Source organism: Polistes dominula, unplaced genomic scaffold (genome assembly GCF_049000335.1).
Source record: "Polistes dominula isolate Pdom_NZ unplaced genomic scaffold, Pdom_raw_medaka contig_78, whole genome shotgun sequence".
Taxonomy (NCBI): Eukaryota; Metazoa; Arthropoda; class Insecta; order Hymenoptera; family Vespidae; genus Polistes; species Polistes dominula.
In genome coordinates, this window is record NW_028301042.1 from 3,332,634 (window position 1) to 3,355,939 (window position 23,306).

The window sequence follows — 23,306 nt, forward strand, 5'->3', positions numbered from 1 at the left end:
ATACATAGCCAATGAGATTTATAGCCAATTGTAATACCGAATAAATTACTTTTTTTTATTAAGAAATGAATAATTTACATTTTATTTATTTCCATTGCAAACAAAATTACAAATTATTTCGTTTTTACAATTTATAGGATGCGGTCATTTGACCTAACTTTGTAGGTTTAATTTTTAACTAAGCATAAATTGTCAAATCAAATAAATTCGATTTCTCAGAGAATTTCTCGCATTGCAAAAAACAAAATTAAAATAAAAAATGTTTAATCATCGAGACCCCTCGTTCTGGGCCTTATGCGCGGCCATTTGATCCGCCCACCACTTAAATCCGCTACTGTCAGTCACCCGAAAAAGAGCGGGAAATTTGAAAATTGGATTGAAGAACGTAATCGTTAAATATACTATATATTTGACATACTTGCTCAGCTACCGATTGATTGGGCCACAATTAATTATTATTATTAATATTTGATTTTCTTTTTATTGATACGATAAGTATAAGGGTGGTTTAAATCTTTTAAAAATTCTAACCTATATGTAGCGAAAAATTACCACGTAATTAAAGTAAAAAAATATCGAGAAAAACTGATCCATAAGAGTCAGGCTAGTACTCATTGACGTTAGGGCCCAAATTTCCTACAACGAGTCAGGCTCGTTCTTAATGATTTTTGGGTTCGAATTTTTTACCACGAGTCTCACTCGTGAATTATACGTAATCGTAGTAAGAAAATATCGAGAACAACTGAACCATAAGAGTCAGGCTCGTACTTATTAACGTTAATGTTAATAAGTTGGCCTTAAGGCTCAAATTTCAAATTTTTTACTACAAGTCAGACTCGTGCTTATTGATTTTGGGCCCGAATTTTTTACCACGAATTTCACTCGTGCATTATACGTAATTAAATTAAGAAAATATCGAGAACAACTGAACCACGAGTCAGGCCCGTACTTATTGACGTTAGGGTCCAAATTTCCTACCACGAGTCAGGCTCGTGCTTAATGATTTTTTGGGCCTGAATTTTTTACTATGAGTCTCACTCGTTGTTGTAGGACCTGAAGTTTTTCATGCATCGAGTGTTTTTATTTTACTTTCATCTACTTCAGCATAATTAATTTTGTTAAATAAATTTTTAAATGTTTATTTTCAATGAACAAAATTTAATGATAAATATAATGTAAACGTACGTTAATTAGAGTGAGTCACAAGTGTATTCCTACCATTACTGTAAATTTTATATATTGTTTTAATACTGTAAAATTCTATTTATATTTGGAATACAAATTGTCAGTATTTTTATACATATAAACCTTTTTTAAAATTATTAGACTTTAAAATTGATATAAATTTGATCGTAAAATAGTATTTTATTGTTAGATAAATATAATTTGGCATAAATAATAACAAAATTGATCTAACAAGAGTATTATACTTACGTAAGATAAAATAAAATGATTACTTTTTGTAAATTGTAATAGGATCTTATAATACTTCGTGCATTTTACATATAAATCTTTTTATTTTTTAGATGATTACGTATACTTTGCAAAACCAATTTTTGTAAACAATTAAATGTCAAATTTAACATATAATAAAATGTTTTTTTGCAATAAAAAATTTGTATAAATTTGACAAATTTAATAATTCTAAAAGTAGGTCTCTGTATATATTTGAAGATATTACAATACAAGAAAATATTGATTTTGTTAAATTAACTACAGCCTTATAAATAATATTCTTGTATTATATTCAGTGTAGTAAAAAATTTGTAAAAGTTTGAGAACCACTGGCATTGATAACTGATATATAGTTCATGGATTTTCGAACGGGGACAATCCCATTTGATCTCTCAATTTTAGCAACAGCTAAACGTTCATACAAATGTTCGACTCGACTTATACGAAAGCTAAAAACTTTATTAAAGTTTCGTTGGATTGAATAAAAAAAAAAAAAAGAATAAAAAAAAAAGAAAAATCGATAAATACCCCTATAGGATACATTGTAAAAACTATGATACAATAGAACTTCCTTTGTAGGACATAATCAAAAAACAAAAGTTGTATACCATCTAAAAGAAAATTGTTTATGTAATATTTAATATTACACGTAGAAAAATACCTTTCTTTTTTTTTTAATTAAGAAAAAAATTTCTATTTTTAGTAAATTATATATTTAATTATTTATATTTAATAATTATTTATTAAAATTACAAATATTTGATTTACCAAAATCATGTTTGGTAATATTTACCATTTTTTAGTAACCAACTTTTGATTCACTATAATATTAGCAGACTAAAAAATCTAAATAATAGGTTATGAAAATACAGGCGTCAATAATCTTTCTTTTTAAACTTATGGGAATATTGGGATGTTATATTATTTTAGGAATAATAATAGTTTTTTCATTATTAGTGGTAATTTGCCAAAAGCAAACCCAAGAAATATTTTATAAAAATATATAAATATGTTCTAAATAGTTATACTCATTTACAGTTTCTGTATTATGGTTGTCTGTTAATATTCCTACATTTTATTGGCTCATTATTATTTTTTTTTTTTAACAATTTCATTTTGTAATTCTACTCGTTTAACATTTTTTTCGTTTAATTTTCCTACATAACATTGTTTGGAATCACAAATAAATTTTAAATAAAACTTTTTAAATATAATATATAAAAACAAATGTTTAACATAAAAAAAAAATCAATATATTTTATATATATATATATATATATATATATATATAATGATGAAATGATAATAAAAACTGAATGGAAAATAAAAATCAATAAACACAATTAAAAAAAAAAAGAATGAATATATTATCTAATCATTCTACTATCTTTGAACATAATCAAATTTATGGATAGGAAATTTTGTTGGCTGCTAAATCACATAATCTCTTCAATACAGGTCTTTTGCGATATTACGATGAAGTTATATCACGTAAATTACTTTGAAATTGAATGATTATGATAGATTTCGTTATACAAAAGGTTAATCATATTTATTATTATTAAATTGGATTGTAAATTCAATCATTAAATCGTATACACTATCAAATCTCTATTTGAATAATTAGATATTGGAAACATTTTCTATCTTGGATTGATAAACTTAAAATGTTGAAACAAATCAGATAAAAATTAAAAGAATAGAAATTTGGAATGAAGAAAATAAAATTAATCCTTTTCACATCGAATTATATTATAAACTGAGATGGCGAGTCACACTCGATATAGAAGTACAAAAAGTTAAACAATAAAAACCTGATAAAAATGAGCATAAGTGATATTTAATAATTAATTATATTTGTCAGTATATACTGTAATACAATATATAGAAATATTATACAATTCATATAATGGAACTTTTACTGTATTTTATTTTCCACGTAAATGTCTTACTGTTAGTTTTAAATTGAAATAGTTTGTTGACTCGTACTATACATACTAATTAATTATATTTGTTACTATATACTGTAATACAGTATATAGAGATATCAATCATGTAATTGGATGTTTAAATAATAACAAATGAACTTCAATTTAAATTATTTTGATTCATAAATTTAAATTATAATGAAACGAGTGTACCTAATATTCATATAATGGATATTTTACTGTATTTTATTTTCACATAAATGTCTTAGTTTTAAATTAAAATAGTTTGCTGACATTTACTATATATAATATTTAATCATATTTACTAGTATATACTGATATATTATAGTACTATATATAGTAACTGTATATATACTACAGTACTATAATACTGTAATATATTTCTATGTACTATAGTACATAGAAATGCCAATCATGTAATAGAACATTTAAATAATATCAAATATCATTCAATAAGTATAATATTCATATAACAGATGTTTTATTGTATTTTATTTCCACATAAATGTTTTATTGTTAATTTTATGTTGAAATAGTTTGTTGACTCATACTACATTTAACAATCAATTATATTTTTTAGTATATACCGTAATATAGTATATAAAAAATCATTCATATAATGGAGGCTTTACTGTATTTTATTTTCAACGTAAATGTCTTATTGTTAGTTTTAAGTTAAAATAGTTTGTTGACTCATACTATGTGTATATATGTGTATATATATAAAAATGTACATAGATATGCAGGTTATATGTGAAAGAACTCTACCTGTCTCTCCATCTTTTTCCATTATTTTTCTGGAATATAAACTACTACTGTTGGTGTTACCTTTACATGTATATATATATATATTATATACCTACCGAGTGGAAAAACTAGTTTCCCATGTTTGTCTTCATGGTTCTTGATGGATCGACCTCGATCGTAACGAACGTCAAGTTCAATGAAATCGTTACATTCAACGTCACAAAAAACGTCCTTCTTCATTACGTTACTTATCATCCATACATTATATTATAAATAATAAGAAAATAATACATTAAGGTTAACCCAAATGTTACTACAGTTATTTTCTTTTCTTTTTTTTTTAAATAATATTTCACTTGCATATAAAGTGATTTTATTGAATTGAAATACAAAGTTGCATTAACTGAAACAATTTAATAAATCTTACGAATTATTGATTCAACTTAATATTTTTATGTGAACATTTATTTATTTCTTTTCTCTATTAAATACAATATTAAATTTGTTTAAAAATATATATTTATTAAATTTTAAATATATTTACTAATATTATATTATAACCTAAAAGTTAGTATATAAATATGTATAATATAATATATTACTATAAATACAATATTAAATTTATTTAAATATATTTATTAATATTGTATTATAACCCAAAAGTTAGTATAAATATATACCTAATATTATATTCATATAAATACAATATTAAATTAAATATATTTATTAATATTATATTATAAACCAAAAGTTAGTAAAAATTTTATTTTTTATTTTTAAATAATATTTAATTTGCGTATAAAATAATTTTATTAAATTGGAACAAAAATTGCATTAAATAAGACAACGCAATTAATTTCAAAAATTGTTGGTTCACCCTAATATTTTTATATGCACATATTTTTTTTCTTCTCTCCATTAAATAAAATATCCATTTTACTTTAAAAAATTTAACAATAACAAATAACTTATTATATATATATATATATATATATATATATATATATATATATATATATATATATATATATATATATATATATAGATAAGTCTTTATACTTTAGTATTCTGCTTTCACAAACTCGTTGCATGATGACATGAGTTATTTACGTCATCGTTACTGCAATTGCTGGTGCATAACAGCAGCACCAACACCAGCAACACCACCAGCATCCGAAAAGAAAAAAATAAATAAATAGAGATAGAGAAAAAAAATAGAGAAATACCGGTTCGACTACTAATACCTGGATAAGGACTTTGAACAAAAAAAAGTGTAGTATGAAGACGAATAAGACGAATGAGAAGAAGAAGAAGAAGAAGAAGAAGTAGTAGTAGAGAAAAAAAAACAAAAAAAAGAAAAAGAAGAACAAGTGGAACGGCTTCCAATTATCGAGGATTGTAGGCGGAAGTAACACTGAAGGACTTGTTCGTGTCGCGTAGAAAAAAAAATCATCCTTAGGAATAAGTCTCCTTTTCCTATTTTTCTTCCTTTCTTTCTTTCCTGTCTTCTTTCCACCATTTTCCTCCCACCGCTCTTTTCCAACTCATTCTCTTTCTCTTTCTTCCCTCCCCCTCCTCATCCTCACCCATTCCCCCTTCCCCCTTTTGTACCACTATCTCTCGCTCGTTTTTACCAGGTACTCTACCTGCACGGAATAATAATATGAGATAGATATACATATAGTAAACTTAGTCTACGGCATCATTGTGTAACAAGCATAGTTGAGGAATAGACGATATCTTTTCTCAACGTAGAAAATCCGCATCAGCAATCTCGATCGTCGAGGACTTTTGGATTAGGACGAACTTTTGAGATGATGATGATGACAAAAAAAGAAGAAGACGAGAAAACGGAATCGTTATTATTTCCTTCGGAATTTTTCTATCTCTCTCTTTATCTCTTCAAGGACATATATTTACAGGAAGGATGATGCAAAATTAAAGCTGATTTATTATTCATTGAACTTTTTGATTGAATAAGATGATGAAGCAATGTTTTACAAGTAAATTGAGATCAACAGAAAATAATTTTTAGGTTATGTCTTGCAAATTTCGTTGTTGGAAACTATTTATATTTGTTTTTCGACATTTTTCATTGGATGGTATAAAGAAAATGGTGGAATGTCGTTAAAGATTTAAAATATATTTGCTATTTGCTTAAAATTTGAAAAAACATTTATGTTTTTTGATACAGGATTATTCAAAAAGGATAGTACACAAATTAAAACTGATTTATTGTTCATTGAACTTTTTGATTCAATAAAATGGTCAATAGTTGTTTTACAAGTAGATTGAAATCAATAGGGGAAATAATTTTTAGGTTATGTCTTGAAAATTTTGTTTTTTAAAACTACTGGGTTGTTCGGAAAGTAATTTCGTTTTTTTTTTTGTGAAAATGAAGACAATTTTCGTTCCGAGATTTAATCTAGGATTTTCAAGTAGACGTAAACAGTTGAATATGATAAATTTAACCTCTCACCAATTTTACGTGTTTTTATTTCCCGATTTGCATCAAATAATTTCTTCGTTGTGTCAGGAAAAAAACAAAATTACTTTTCGAACAATCCAATATTTATATTTATCTTTCGATATTTTTCATTGGATGGTAAAAAGAAAAAATATGGCAGAATATCATTAAAGGATGTAGAATATTTTTCTATTTTCTTAAAATTTGAATTAAGGTGTATGTGTATATCGATACAGGATTATTCAAAAAGGATGATGTAAAATTAAAATTGATTTATTATTTATCGAACTGACATACACAAAGCAGAATAATATACATTGATAAACAACCTGCATAAGTTAGTTATTCATAAGTTACACGTCCGTTTGCGTAGATGAGTAGACAATAGTATATTTATTCCCAGACGCGTTCCAACATTTACCCAGTTATCCAACCCACGGTACCAGAGATTTTATTCTTCAAATATACCAAGTATTATAAAAATAGGCTGAGCATACTCAACATCCTTAACGATCCTCACAAAAAGAAATTCGTTTACATCTATCTGTCTCTCAAAATACTCAGATACCCTAATTCAAACAAACACACAACTTTCGAACCACAAACGTACGATTACCTTTTAATCATTGCATTCTATTATGAGGAGGCATGTCAATTTACTAACGTATAAATCAATTTTAACTTTTGTATTATAACTCAAATTATATCTAAAGATTAATCAAAAGTTCTATTCATTACTATAATAATAAATCAAACAATAGTACATCAAACAATATATATATATATATATAAATTACAACTATATTTACAACCAAATAATTATAAAAAATCACTTTAGTAACCAATAACAGCATATTTCAAACGAACAAAAGTTACTAATGAAATTCGAACGATCATTTTCTCTCTCTCTCTCTCCTGCTACACGTTCCTACATATAGATACAAAAAAAAATCAAAATCATTCAATGCGAACGAGCAAGCGAGCGAGCGAGCAAGCAACCAACCAACCAACCAAGCACGGCATAAAATTACGTTACGCTAATGGAACTTTATTACCGATACCACGTCCATGACAAAATGCAATATCCATTGAAATTTCAACTCCAATTTAATAGGCATGCGTGTACGGTTCCATCCTACCCCTCATCACCCTACCATTACCCCTACCCCCATCCCCAACTTGCGATTTCTTCTTTCACGCACATCTATCTTTCTCTTCACCCTCTTTCTCTTTCTATAACCCCCCACCCCCTCCGATTACGTTCCCACAAATGTACCACCATATATATGTAAATGTATGTGTATATCTATGAGGATAGATTTTATCGTAAATTATTTTTTATTTTTTATTGCTAATTTAAGGATTCATTATTTAGAGGTTATCTAGGTCTCTAAGGTTTCTGTAAGTTTTTAATAGATGGCGCTATATTACAATCTCCATTAATTCAATTTATTCTATGTCACACGTTTTTCTACAGATTTAAATACTGCATAACCTTACTTTTTCTATTTTTTTTTTGGTATTATTATTTCATATATTCCATTCTAACTGTGGTATTATATTTTGTGTGTTATTATAATTTTACTAAATAATTTAGAATTATATTAAATCAACATTTTATACCAAAGCCACAGTAACGCGTGGCTAGAGCATCCTAATATATATATATATATATATATATATATATATATATATATATATATATATATATATATGTGTGTGTGTGTGTGTGTGTGTGTGTGAACGTAATCGGTCAAGCTAAGCACTCTTATAGCGACATTTGAACATATGACGTTTTCATACACCGACTTTGCAATAAGTCCTGTCAGCTAGAGGAAACAAGAGAGACAGAGATGGAAGATCCACATGTTTGCTGGTTGGATGCATGCATGCATGCATAGCATATAATTGCAACATAACCGGAGACACGTGTACGTAAAGCCTGCTTTCACACCACCTCTTCTAACCCTTTCTATGGATCCCTCTCTTTCTCTCATTCACAATATATATATATATATATGTATAATATGTGTATATATGTCGATCGTGTTACACATTCACAAATGTCGAGTATTTCCAAGTTATTACACGACGTTTGACATCAAATACGTACTAGTATTAGGTGCTTTCGCGTGATATTTCGATTCCAAGTTTCCTAATACCCTGCTTACTGTGTCTATTTCCCCCCTTACCCCTTCCAATTTCCCCTTTCCCCCTCTCTCATTCTTTATGTATAATTATATGTATATGCATATGTATATATATATATATTTATGATTTAATACAAAGTCGTGCTTTATAGATCATACACGTGTATGTAAGCTCGTATTAATGCACGTGTATAGGTAAATATGCGTGTGTGATTACTTGTCAAATAGGGGTGGGGGGAGGGATGAAGTTTACACCGGAGGAAAAAAACTGTTTTACCTACGGATTTTGCGGTCCTATTACTTTTTTCCGACTTTTTGTTCGTCGTCAATATTGACATTTGTTTTTTAAACTTCCCATTCTTTTTATATCTTTCTTTTTTTTTCTTTTTTCATAACTGCCCGCTTAAGTTGTTTGATTTTTTTCTTTTTGTGTTTTTTTTTCTTCTCTCTCTCTCTCTCTCTCTCTCTCTCTCTCTCTCTCTCTCTCTCTCTCTCTTCGTTTTTGTTCCTTTTTTTTTCTAACCACGAATATACGTGTTTACTTTCTTTTCTGTCAACTTCGCAAATTTTTTTTCCATTTCATTACTTTTTTCTTTCTATTCTTTTTTCATTGCATAGGAGGAGAATAATTGTTAGTAAAATTAAATGTGAAAAAATTTAAGTGAACTGAGAGAGAGAGAAAGAGAGAGAAGTTTGGAAGAAAAATAATGGATATTTTACAATTACTTAGAATATTTGTACCACCCTATATATATTGTACTCATATATTATGTTTCGAATATCAAATTAGACATCTGGAAGTCTCAAACAGGTTGTTTCACGGTCTACCCTTCTTTACATAGTCGTGTATTTATGTAAACAGTTTGCACGTTACCAAAAACTTCTCCCCTCTCTCTCTCTCTCTCTCTCTCTCTCTCTCTCTCTCTCTCTGTTGCGGTTGTACTTATCTGAGAATAAATCATCCTAATACATTAAAAATATTAATAAAAACATAATTATGCATTAAACTCGTTAATTACTTATCGTATAACAACGAGTGAGACTCGTGATAAGAAATTTGGGCTTAAAAATCAATAGGCATGAGCCTGAAGCCCGTGATAAGAAATTTGGGTCCAAAAATCAATAAGCACGAGCCTGACTCGTGATTCAGTTGTTCTCGTTATTTTTTTACTTTAAATTACGTATATTTCTTCACGCGTTTATAGGTTAGAATTCCTTAAAAGAATTAAACAATCCTAATATTTATTATATCAATAAAAAGAATATATGTATAATATTAATAATAATAGTTATTTTGTTTACCGTGACTAATTTGTGAAACAATTTGTGAACTTTTGTGTAAACAAAAATAAAAATTGAAAAATGATTTAATTACTTGTTTCTTATTAATTTGTCTAATAAATTAAGTTCGGCAATGAACTTTCGAGTTCCTAATGCCAATTAATAATAATAAAGGACCCATAACCTTTTTGAATGATTTAATAATATTCTCATTTATTCTGAAAACAATATAAATAAATTTACTTGTCCAATCAGATCAGATGAACTTTACTATAGTAAAGTAGTTCCCTTTGGAGTACCACAACAGAACATTGCACTTAATATATCGAGTTTAATTCAGATTAGCCATCGAAAAGCTCTTACTTATGTGTATATATGTGTGTGTCTCATATATATATATATATTTATACTTAAAAGTCAATACAAGAGATTAACATGGGCTGAAAGGAAAATGGAAATACTCTGCAATTCGTTAATAACATACGATTATAACATAACCTAATAAACGGTCGAAGTAATTAGCTATGGAATAACAACATTCACTCGATCGGTTATATCACATTACAACATCCGTCCCTAATTAATAACCCCCACAAAGATGAGGACAAACTATTGATGAAAGCCACGGGAAACGTGAACGTTAAACGTAACTACTAGCTTATCGTTAGAGTATTATATAATGAACGGTAAAACGATTTGTCTGACGTTCTCTAATTAATGTGTTACCTATTGTGAAAACAGATGCTTATTGTACGTCTCCATTTGTTCAAGAGAAACCCCTCCCTCTCCACGGTTAATAATAAATAAAATAAACATATACGACTGGAGAAAATAATATGATTTAAGGAAGTTAAGTTGATCAAATTGTATTATATACAGAAATAAGGATTTAAAAACCGTGTATGATTTTATATATATAAACAAGAAATATTTATTTCTTATTATTTCATATTTAAATATTAATTTATTATTATTCATTGATCTTATGCACAAAAATTGTGCCTTTTGTTATTTGTTTTGATTTATTATATTATACTTCAAAATAACCTAAAAAAATAAATTAATCATATAATAGTGAAAATGAAAAAAATTAGATCCTTTAAATCGTATCTGTACGTTTTAAAAATTACCAAATATTTTATTACAAATAAATATAATAAAACAATAAACATAAAACCATTAAGATATCGTTTAACACTAGATATACCAGACCAGCCATTTTGACTGGTCGGGCCATTTTAATTCAAAATTTCTACTTCATGTAACATTGGAGTTCTGTAAATAATTAAGCGTTTTGTTATTTAAAAATGTCTATAAATCCATTTATCTATTAAAATTATTATTGTTAAACATTTTTTGGTATTTTTTAAGAGTAAATAAAGACTGGAAGCCTCAAAAAGCATTGTTTTTATACACCAGTCATTTTGACTAGTGTGGTAGAAATAGGTATATTGAAAATGGTGGTATATCTAGTGTTAAAGAAAATTATTATCTCAATTTAATAAAATAAATGAACAAAAATTTATATAAATAAATATAAAATAATTAATAAATAATTTATTATCGTTATTTAATCTAATAATAATCTAAATAATTATAAAATAATTTATTATTATTTAATTTATCAAACAAAACCGCAAAATAATAAGAAAACAAACATAACCTTACTTATTAAGAAGTTATACTAGCATACTGTCGGTAACTAACACTAACCAAACACATATAACTAAACACTGTTTGCATGAACCAATATCGTTGACGTTTCTGAACAATTAAACTACAATTGGGTACAACTGTTGACACTATATTCAATTAAAAACTTTGAAGGTACGATGTAGGGACTGATTAGGAACTTCAGTATTTTTCTCTTAGTAACTTCATTTGTAATATTATTTAATAAATATGTAATATATATCCTAAAACAATGTTCAAGTATGTTATAAACTAATAACACATGTATGTATATACGTATATGTATATACGTATATCGACCCGATGAAGAGGGGTGGGGGGATAAGTAGGAGTATAGAATCATATCGTTAGTATACCTTATCGAAGATGCAACACATCAGGACTATTGTGATCCTTTGCATAAACGTCGATGCCTACGACCCAATTACCGCAGTTACCTACCGTTAATTCAGCCAAACTATAAGCCCTAGGAGGAAATAGATGATTCGACTTCCGTGCTCGATCGAATCGTTCTGCGTTCCAATTAAATTCCCCCCACCTCTCTCATACGTAGGACGCCCTTACCTCTACTCCCAACCCCGTAACCCCTCCCTCCTTCATCATTTTCCACCAAGCATCCAACATTCGTTCAAATGTATCAACTGATTGACGAAACGTACAAGCGTGAAAATAATTAATTGCCTGACACGTTGATACGACGATAAACATTACCGTGTTGCTTTTTATTCGTTCTACTTGGTATGATGTCAATGTGAACAAAAAATAAAACATAGAAATATATTCGATTCGTTTGTACGATTTTATTGATAATTTCAAAATGAAATCGTAAAAGAAAAGATAATTTTTAACGACGTGTAAAATCAGTCTGAATCTCAAAAATGTTGCGTGAATATGAGGATGTTGTTTGATTTGTTTTGTTTAATTAATTTATGGAAGTTTTTGAAGTTGCTGATCACAGAGGATAGATACCAAGAGTCCGAACGTAATGTTGAAAGAATGGTATCAATTTAGGTAACAAGATATTTTGCCGTAATACGTAATATACACGTAACATGATATTTACGTGTAATAATATAATAATAGTATCGATACGTTCTGAATACTTGCGCAGCTAGTGGCAAAAAAGAGAACTATGATCTGGGTCAAGAAATAACTACCACAAAAAATGTGAAAAATCCTATATCGTTCGGACTCCTGGTATCTATCTTCCGCGTTGCTGATTATGAATCTGATGTTATTTTTTTTTTTTGTAAAATAAAATGGCGGTCCGAAAATGATGAACTGAACATGGCGGACTGAAAATTTCAACTTTTGTATTTAAAAAATGATTTAATATCTTTTAAAATTTATATGGAAGCGTTTTTTGCTGGTCGTTGTTATTATCTATTTATTATCTTATATTAGATTACCTTATATTAAATTCATTTGTAATATATGTATATTAATTTATAATTACATACCATAGTGAATAATAAAGTTTAAGGTTTTTACAAGTACAGTTGTGCATTACTGTACAAATTCATGGATATAAATGAAATAAGCAAATACAGACAACAAATTTTTTTGATAATTAATTAACTAAAATTGTTTAATGAACAATATAAATAAAATTGGAACGCGAATAAGAGACAATATGTAATAGTAAGGTAGTTTGAAAAAATATTTCTATAAATTCTAATAAGTTTTACAATCATTGCAACTGTAAAACTATTACTGTATTACTTATTGTGAGGTTAGGTCTCACTAATTTTTCACAATCAGTCATAAATCGGACATAATATGATAAAATAGTTCATATCTAACAAATATTGGTATCTGTAAAAACATAAATACAAATACCACTTTACGAATTGTACGTAATACTGTATAATCTATTACAACCATGCATCTTATTGTTTAAATTAAAAACGTATGTCAGCCATCTTTTAATACGCGTGTACGACTGTAAACAAACATGGACGACTATTCGTCGAATATTTTCCACAACTCGTCCGCAAAAAAAGCCAAACACATATTCCACGTCATATTTAATTAAATTAAATGAATTATTTATTAATAAAAAAATAAATAAATCCCAATAAAATTAAATTAATTAAAATCCCAATTAAAGATTAATTAAAATCCCAAATTAATTAAAAGTTAGTTAAAAGTCCCTCCCAAAAAAATAACATTTATATATTTTCTTTTCCTTTTTATTTCGGCATTGACAAAGTTATCGACGTTAATAATACAAAAAAGAAAATTTCCAAAATCGTAACCCGATCAATCGAACAACAACGCACCCCATACATTTATTTTATTTTTTGTTTAAACAATCACGTATGTAAAATAGTTTTTGAACAAACTGATATACGTAAAGATAAAAGTGAAAATAATAAAAAAGAAATTTAAACAGTAAATAATAAAAAGAAAAAAAAAGAATAAATCTCAAATGGATTTTATTTCTATTCTTTTTGGGGGAGTGTAAAAGATTGAGGAGAGAAGCTAAAGAAGACTTTTCTTTCGTAAAAATGGCGCTGAGACTTTCTAGAGAGACGTGTACTTTATCGAGGAGAAAAAAAAGGGGGTGGAATTTTGCCAAGGCCGATATGCCACTAGCAGCCGCTACCAACACCACCACTACCACCACCATTACCATCGACCACCCTCATAGTCGTCTATTTTATTCTTTAGTCAATGACACTTGGTGCTGAACATACAGCTGGAACCTCTACTACGTGTTTTCTTTTTTTTTATTTATTTTTTTACCCTCTCAAATCGTATCGCATTAAACCTGTTCAATGTTTCTTGAGAAATAAAGAGAGAGAGAGAGAAAGAGAGAGGAAAAAAATTAATACACAAAATGATTTCGATAAATCAATGAACGATGTACATTTGAAACCAAAAAAAAAAAACAAAAAAGAAAGAACAACTGTAAACATCGTAATATAATACATACCAAAAAATTGAACTCATAAGGGTGATATCTACGTGAAAACATTGCAAATCAGGTTTTAGATAACATGTATATATACATGTATGTTATTACCACTTATGTGGTGGTTTGAAAACAAAATTTCATGTTGAAATCACTTAAATCGGTTCGAAATATTAGGTCGTCCCGAAAACTTCTTTCTTTTTTTGGTGATAAGTTAAACAATATTGCATTTGTAACACACTATCGACAGGTCGGGTATTTCTACCCGTTCCACAGACTGGCGCTAGTCGGCGGGTCGCGTATTAATACGTTTTATGCAGAACGTAAGCTAAGTTTCAGTAAAACACTTACTAATGCTTGTTTCTTTTTCATTGTCACTAATTTTTGAGCAGGAATGATGTTTTTGGTGGTTTTTTTTGTAAAGCCTGACCAGTGTTTAGTCCTAAATTTATTAATTTTTAAGAAAAACTAATAATTTTATGAAATGTGTTATTTTGACATTGCAAGCTTCGTACTTACAAAGTAGCATAAATTCAGTTGATTGATTTTGATAGCATTGAGTTTAAGTTTTCTACATCTTCGAAATACTATTTGATACCTATTTTTCAAATTTCATTGAAATCCTACTATTAGATGTGAAAATATATCATGTTTTCTAAAAAGTGCACTGCTTTCATATTTCGCTCATTTTCGCCCGCTACACGCGTGAGTCAAGCTCACGACGTTTCCGACGATAGTGTGATAATATACCTTTTCTCTGTATTTTACGTTATTTCACTAAATAATATCGATTCTACTCTACTTTACCATTTTCGATACTTTAAATTATTCAACCTAAAAAATATTGTGCCTGTAGAATTATTGAAAAAAAAGAAGAAGCTTTTGGGACGATCTAATAGTACCCCAAAATAAAAACTACCCTCATTTATATTTAAATTTTTATTTTTATTTCATTTTTATTCATATAACTCATCCTATCGTATGAGGTATATCCAAAAAATAAGAAATAATATTTTTCAATAATGACTCCAATGGCCTTCAGTTAAAAAATAAACAGATGATCTTCCATCCGACAATACTAAAAGTAATAAAATATTATCAACCCTTTCGGTACGAGTATTCTGCCCTATTTTAAATAAAAACTGTGCTTAACACTAAACCTACCCAACACTTCACTAATATACCCCCCAATCCTACCATGAATATCCAAATATATAAAAGTTAAGAAAAAAAAGCTGTTTATCTAATTTAGAAATGAATAATCAACATTTTACGCCATTTTACCAGATTTTTTCACAAATTTTATCGTCCTGATTGATTTATTGCTAATAAAACAATGATAAACAATATCTAACGCTCTTACATATAAATAATCAGATTGATGCCGGATATATCCGACACTTGTACACACAGATCATCTGATGAATGCCGGATATATACGGCACTAGTATATACGAGTAATGAGATAGATGTCGGATATATACGGCACTAGTATATACGAGTAATGAGATAGATGCCGGATATATCTGGCGGTGTTACTAAAAAGCTAAAAAAAAATAAACGTATATATATATATATATATATATATATATATATATATATATATATATTTCTATATATTAATAGATAATAATAATGATAATAATAATATAGATAAATAGATAAAGATAGAATGAGATATTTCGTAGAATGCCTTATGGCGATTATCCAATTCGCCGTGTTAATCGTCAATTGCGCGTGACGACGCAATAGTAGAACCTACAAAATAGACGACACGAAGAGATAGCACGTAGGAGTCAATTTGATTCAATCTAATCCCCCTAACGTTTTATAAATGGCGAATCAAATCAACGGTGAAGTAAAGAAAAAAGAAAAGTACGAAAAAAAAGGGAAGAAGAAAAAGGTAAAATTGAGAAATTAGAAAGTAAGAAGACAATTTTTGATATCATTAGCATCAATTTTTACTTATACACAACTTATAGGGAACATAAAAGGTAGAGGGAGCCACTGTTCAATTAACAAGGTGCATCGAATGGATGGATGGATGGATGGATGGATGGGATACACGAGAACAATATTAATCTTCCCTTAACCGATCTCACCCATGTAACTAGCCTTTTGATTATGATCGACGAGAGACAATACATATGGTTACTACATACCAATATCTGATGATAATAAATCCAATATTATTACATATTTAGACAGAGAAATAACAAATAATATCGATTAAGATGTTTGATCGATTGTTCAACAAAATTATTTAACCAGGTTTTGCCGACCTGACAAAAGTTTCATCAAAATTTTTTCCCCTTTAAGTTCAGATAAAACTGACTGGCTTATGCACATCTCATTTCGTTTTTAGTAATCTTATCTTCAGTGTTCCCATGAATTCTAAATTCTATTCCTATATTTTCTTTTTGTATTATGTGTTTATCTATATTTATTCATATTTTGTTGAATACTTGGTATTGATCTTTTAAATGAAACCACCCACAAGGTAGTTATCCGACAATTTTCTCATGACACCAAAGTGGTGCCATCGGCGCTTCTAAATCTTATCCTTCTATTTTTTTTCTTTATATTTATTCATATTTTGTTGGATATTTGGTATTTATTTTTTAAATAAAACCACCACAAAATCAGTGCTTGTTTGATAATTTCCGTATGGTATCAACGTGGTGTCACTGATACTTTCCCGATAATTTCCGCATGGCACCAACGTGGTGCCACCGAGACAACATAGTGTTAAATGAACCACCAATCCCATGTCGAGTATGACTCGATATAATATTTGTTACACATTTTACACTGTTACAATATAACATTTTATTAAAAGATAGTTATTTTTTGATCTATTTTGTAAATTAATTAAAAAATTGCTAAAGGTTAAATTTTAAAATGAGACACAGAAGTATTCGAATATTCGTATTTACTGTAAATTTGTATTAATTGATATTTACTTGTAAAATATAAAAATTATTCATAATTCATTGTACGCAGAAATCTATTTTAGAATTAATTAAATAATTTGTTAAATCGACATGAATTTAATTGCAAAAGAATAATTTTATTGTTAAAGAAATATTATTCTATTTAAATGATACGAAAATTTTTTCTATTCTATAACAAGAGTATATTTATCTACGAAAGAAATAATGAGAATGCAATTATTATTTTATTGTAAGCAATACTTAACCCTCATTTGTAGTATCTTCATAATACTTTTCAAACGATTGGCATATTTTGTGAAATTTATTGTCTTGTTCATTATGTACAATATTACAATGAAAAATGCTACTTTGAAATAAAATGAATTTTAATGTACTAATTTAAAAATTATCAAATACGTTTCTGTGTATTAAAATTTTGAAATATTATAACAGAAGAAAATATTGATTGTACTCAATTGTTAGTAGCGGTATAAATACTCCTGTAACTAATTATAAGTACAGTAAATCGCAAAAGTGTTCGGTATTAAAATTTAAAAGAAAAAATATGAATGATACACTTAAATTTTAAAAATAATGTTGCAATTACTATAATACACAATTATCGTGATCATGTAAACAATATTTTGAAATAAATCGAATTATATTTCTTGAAATTATTAAAACTTTAATTGAACATTGTTATATTCAAAGAAAACCTAATTTAGAAAAAAATGTAAAAATTAACGTTCTACTGTAAAATACAGTGATGATTCGCGTGATATTATATGGGTGTGTGGTTGCAAACAGCACTGAAAATCTCGTTTTTATAAATTGCATCTAAGACGAGTATAAATAATTAAATATTCTTAAAAACAATTTAAAAGAATATTGTGCTACAAAATTGCTCTTATTGAAAAATATTTATTTCCAACAAGATAATGATTTAAAGCATACGATCAAAATTGTAAAAGACTTACTATTATATAATACACCACGTGTATTACATGCACCCCCAAACAGTCCGAACATAAGCTTCTTTGAATATTTGCGGGTGAAATTCGGCAAGAGATTACAAAATTATGAAATAACTTCAAAAAATGTATTAAAGCAAAGATTTGTATAAATATGGAATTGTATCCCATTTACAATAACCGAGAAGTTAATACACACGGCATACAACATCGTTTCAAAGCCGTAATATAAGCCAACAGAGGTTAAAATAAATATTAATAAAAATACGGTGCGTATTATTAAATATATTCGAATACTTTTGTGAACTCATTTCAATGCATCTGTATAACGAATGTTTAATAATTTCTACAGATTATGTCCGATTCGCTTCAAATTTTGCATACATGATCTCAATAGTTGCTGTAAATCACCGTATACCCCATTTTACAGATTAGTTAGAATAAATCTTTTCTATTATTAAAGTACAATTTATTAAGAAATGGTAGAGATCAAATTTTATGTGAAACGACATGATCATTAAAGAAGAGAAAGTATAAAATAGATCCTACAGTCAATTGACAGTTAAATGAGATTATGGAAGGTTCTAGGTTAGGGTTATGTGTATTAATATGATGTGATACGTCAATCGATACTTATTGTGAGATGCGTTTGTTTATGAAAAGATGAATGAGGGTGTGACATACCTTGAGAGTGTTCGATATATCTTAAATGATTGTTAATTAATCGAAGGAAATGCATATTGTTGTTTAAAAACGCGGATTATAAGTTCGACGTACCGTTCTTTTTGAAATCCACTGTTAGACTGGGTCTCATTGTCCTCTACGAAAGTCAGTTAAAATTCTTTTATTGATTCTTGTTAATATGACTTTCCAATTAGTGTTAACGTTATACATATGTAGTTTTCGAGAAGTCATATAATCAACAATCAATAAAAGAACTTTAACAGAGGACAATGAGACATTTTAACAGGTGATCTCGAAGAGAACGGTACGCTGCACTCATACTTCGTGCTTTTAGACTAGAGTATACATTTTTTTTCGATTAATTATCAATCATTTCAGGTATATCTAACACTCTAATATATTTTACTAATATTTTGAATTATTTAAACTAAAATAAATTTGTTTTTATGTTCCTTACCAGTGATGACTTTGAATTGAAAATTTTCATGTAATAAAATATCAAATTGAAATTATTTAATGTTCAAAGTATTAGGTCTACCAAACAAACATTAGTTCAGTTTTTCGTCACTAGGGGTGAGGCCTCATTTCCTAAAATGGAATATACAAATTGTCACCATGTTGGCAAGAGTTCAAAAGTAATTAAATTAATTAATTGTTTAATTTATGAATAATTTATTATTTTATTTTAGTTTAAAAATGGACAGAAGTTTCCTGTAAACCTATTAATAAATATGTCATTTTTAAGCAAATGTACTTTTTATTATTCATATTTTTATGGATATTAAACTGATTCTGGTACTAAAATAAGAACATTGAAATAATAGTAAAAATACAGGATGATCAATTATTATTTATAGAAAAACAGGTATTTTTCTTGTTTTTATAGTTACATCAACATGTACGATTTTTAGATAAAGCCTTTTTCTTTAAATTAGTTTCGTATTTGTTTAATTTACTCGTTATAAGTAAATATTTCAATTTGAATTCATTAAATATATAATTAAAATATTATATGTATTTATTTCTAAATATTCTTCATTCTAAAGATAGTATATTAATAGTTTTCAAGGAAAAATCTGGTAAACGTAACTGTATACAATTTTAAAGTACAATTACTGTATATATAAATCAATTGATTATTTTCTACGTGATAATACGAGTTTCACTTCTAAGTGAAGGCCACGCACATTCTTTTTTATTCAGCCATTCAATTGTATTACGTTTTCTAATTGAATAATTTGGAAGTCAATGCGGTTTAATCCAGAAAATAAAACTTGAGAATATTTATGTTTAATGATACATTGGTTTGGAAACTTTTTCAATTTACTCATTTGATTAGTAAAGTATTCAGATATTTTTTTGTAATAGGTACAAAACAATACGTGCAAATAAAAACCTTATGATTTCAATAGTTGTATTTTATAATAATTGCAACATTACATTCAATATTTAAATTTAACATAGATGTTTTTAAAAATTTGAATAATCAAACATTTGAAAATACTTTCTCGTAAACTATTGTATAATATTTGATATATATATTCCTTCCTCATATAAATTCAAATCTTTCCAAAAGCTTGCAAAATCTGACATTCGTTAGACGTCCTGTTCTCTTAAATTCAAACCACATATATATGCATTATACTGAAACGTTTACAAAGCAATATATTACGCATCAAGTAAAACATTCGGAATAAACGTAAACGATGTGTAAAGCTTCTCTTTGTTGCATAACGAATAATGAATTAACTGTATTCCCTAGTAAAATAAAATGAATTTAATCATTAAACCCATTGCATGATTTTCAACAATACTATCATTCAACTTAACAATTAACTGTTATAATATTCATTAAAATAATAAAAAGCAATGTTATTTAAATGAAACAACAACAACAACAACAACACCTACAACAGATTAGAATAAATATCTTTTTTTATATATAAAAATTCAGTGTCTCATTGATGGTTTCCAATAAACTTTGAGACTACTGAGCCGATCTTAATGAAATTTTGTTTATTTTTTGTAATTATTTTTAGATGAGTGTATAGGGTAGTTTTTATAGCGATTATTTTTTATTTTTTATTGCTAATTTAAAGATTTATTGTTAAGAGGTTATCTAGAACTCAAGATAATGTAATTTTTTAATAGATGGCACTATATTACAATTCAATTATTTAATCTTTTTTTTCAGATTTACATATGACATAACCTTACTTTTTATATTTTTCCGAGTATTATTATTTTATGTATACCATTGTAATTTTAGTATTATTTCATTATTTTGTTATTTTATTTTACTAAATAATTTGAAATTATATTAAATCAACATTTTATGACAAAGCCACAGTAACGCGTGGTCGGAACGTGCCAGTAATATAATATAATCACAATTTGATAATACGAAAATTTTGAGAAAGAAATTTGGATGATACAAAAAAAAGAAAAAGAAAAAGAAAAAAAAAAGAAATATAAGTATCGAAATAAATAAAAAGGGAAGTACTCTATCAACGTTCCGAATAATTTTGACAGTTTGGATAGAAGGTTATTGGGAGTCAAAAGCATATACACTTTACCCATACATTCACAGGGGGAATGAAAGAGAGAGAGAGAGTAGAGAGAGAGTGAGTGAGTCACATATACTAATACATTCTCTTTTCAATGGGAAATGACATTAATCATCCAGCATCCGAGCGATTCAATTCGAATAATTCGCGCGACTCACTCGAACATCCCCCTAGGAACTTGGATAGCTTCGCAGAGAACGTATGGCTCGCCCTATACACACATACATAAATACATATACACATATATATATATATATATATATATATATATATATATATATATATATATATATAATATGTAGGTTCCTTTTAAGGAACTCGCTATCGATCGTACTGAATTCCAGAACGATACCTACACCCACATGTCATATATATATATATATATTGAAGAGACACATTGCAAAATCTTTTTAGGAATGTTCTTAGGAACTGTTACGATTGAATATAAGATATATAACATTTTATACATTTTTTTAATTTTATTTTTTATTTTAAATACAGGTAACCCTCCTATAACATGGTAGATAGGTTCCTAGAAAATGCTATGTTGTGTGAAACCGTGTTGTATGAGACCCAGAGCCAGTACAAAAAAAAGGGGTTACAAAAAGGGATTAGAAATACTTTCCGTAACACTGTATCTTTAAAATGGCAAGCTTCGCCGCGGCTGTAAAAGTACAGTGTTGTAGAAAGGTTTTTTTGAAAGGAAACTGTATTATAGGATGCCGTGTTGTAGGAAGGTTCCCGCAATTAATGAATCGTGTTATAGCGAAAACGTTTTATAAGATGCCGTGTTGTAGGAGGGTTACCTGTATTAGATTTATCGGAAAGTTCTGTCCGTTCTAATAAACAACGGTTCAATTTTTCGTTTCTAAGGATAATACATTTTTTAAAATGCAATATACAAATTTTCATCACATTGTGGTAAGAAGTTATAAAAAATGATGATAATTATATTATTCAATAAATATATTAGTCAATTCAAAAGATATGAAAATTTATTACATACTTATATTTTATTTTGTACTATTTATGTTGTACTCGACAATAAATGACTATTATAAAATGTGCAATACAAATTTTTTGTAGGAAATTAACTGCTCTATAAAAATGGTGTCTTATGTTTTGGCGATTAAATTAAGCGTTCAAAATATATTCATCATCAAACTTTCATGTGTACTGATTTCTGTCTCTGAATATCTTTTGAACGCTTAATTTAATCGCCAAAACATAAGACACCATTTTTATAGAGCAGTTAATTTCCTACAAAAATTTGTATTGCGCTTCTTATAATAGTCATTTATTGTCGAGTTATAAAATTCATAAACAAAAATGAAATTTGTCTAAAAATCATCAAACTTAAATCTTCAATATCATTCAAATAGTGAGGTTTACGGAAAAAATATAAGATACCTTTTTTGTAGAACATTAAATTTCCTACAAAATTCTTTTAGAACATTTTTCTTTACGATCAATAAATAATGAGGTATGAATTT

At 27.5% G+C, this 23,306-nt stretch overlaps 1 protein-coding gene across 1 annotated transcript in view; it reads left to right on the forward strand.

Moving 5' to 3' along the window:
- Nucleotides 1–23,306, forward strand: part of LOC107071408 (virus-induced RNA 1) — a 54,002-nt gene that overhangs the window by 25,064 nt on the left and 5,632 nt on the right. The gene's annotated exons all lie outside the window — the stretch shown is intronic.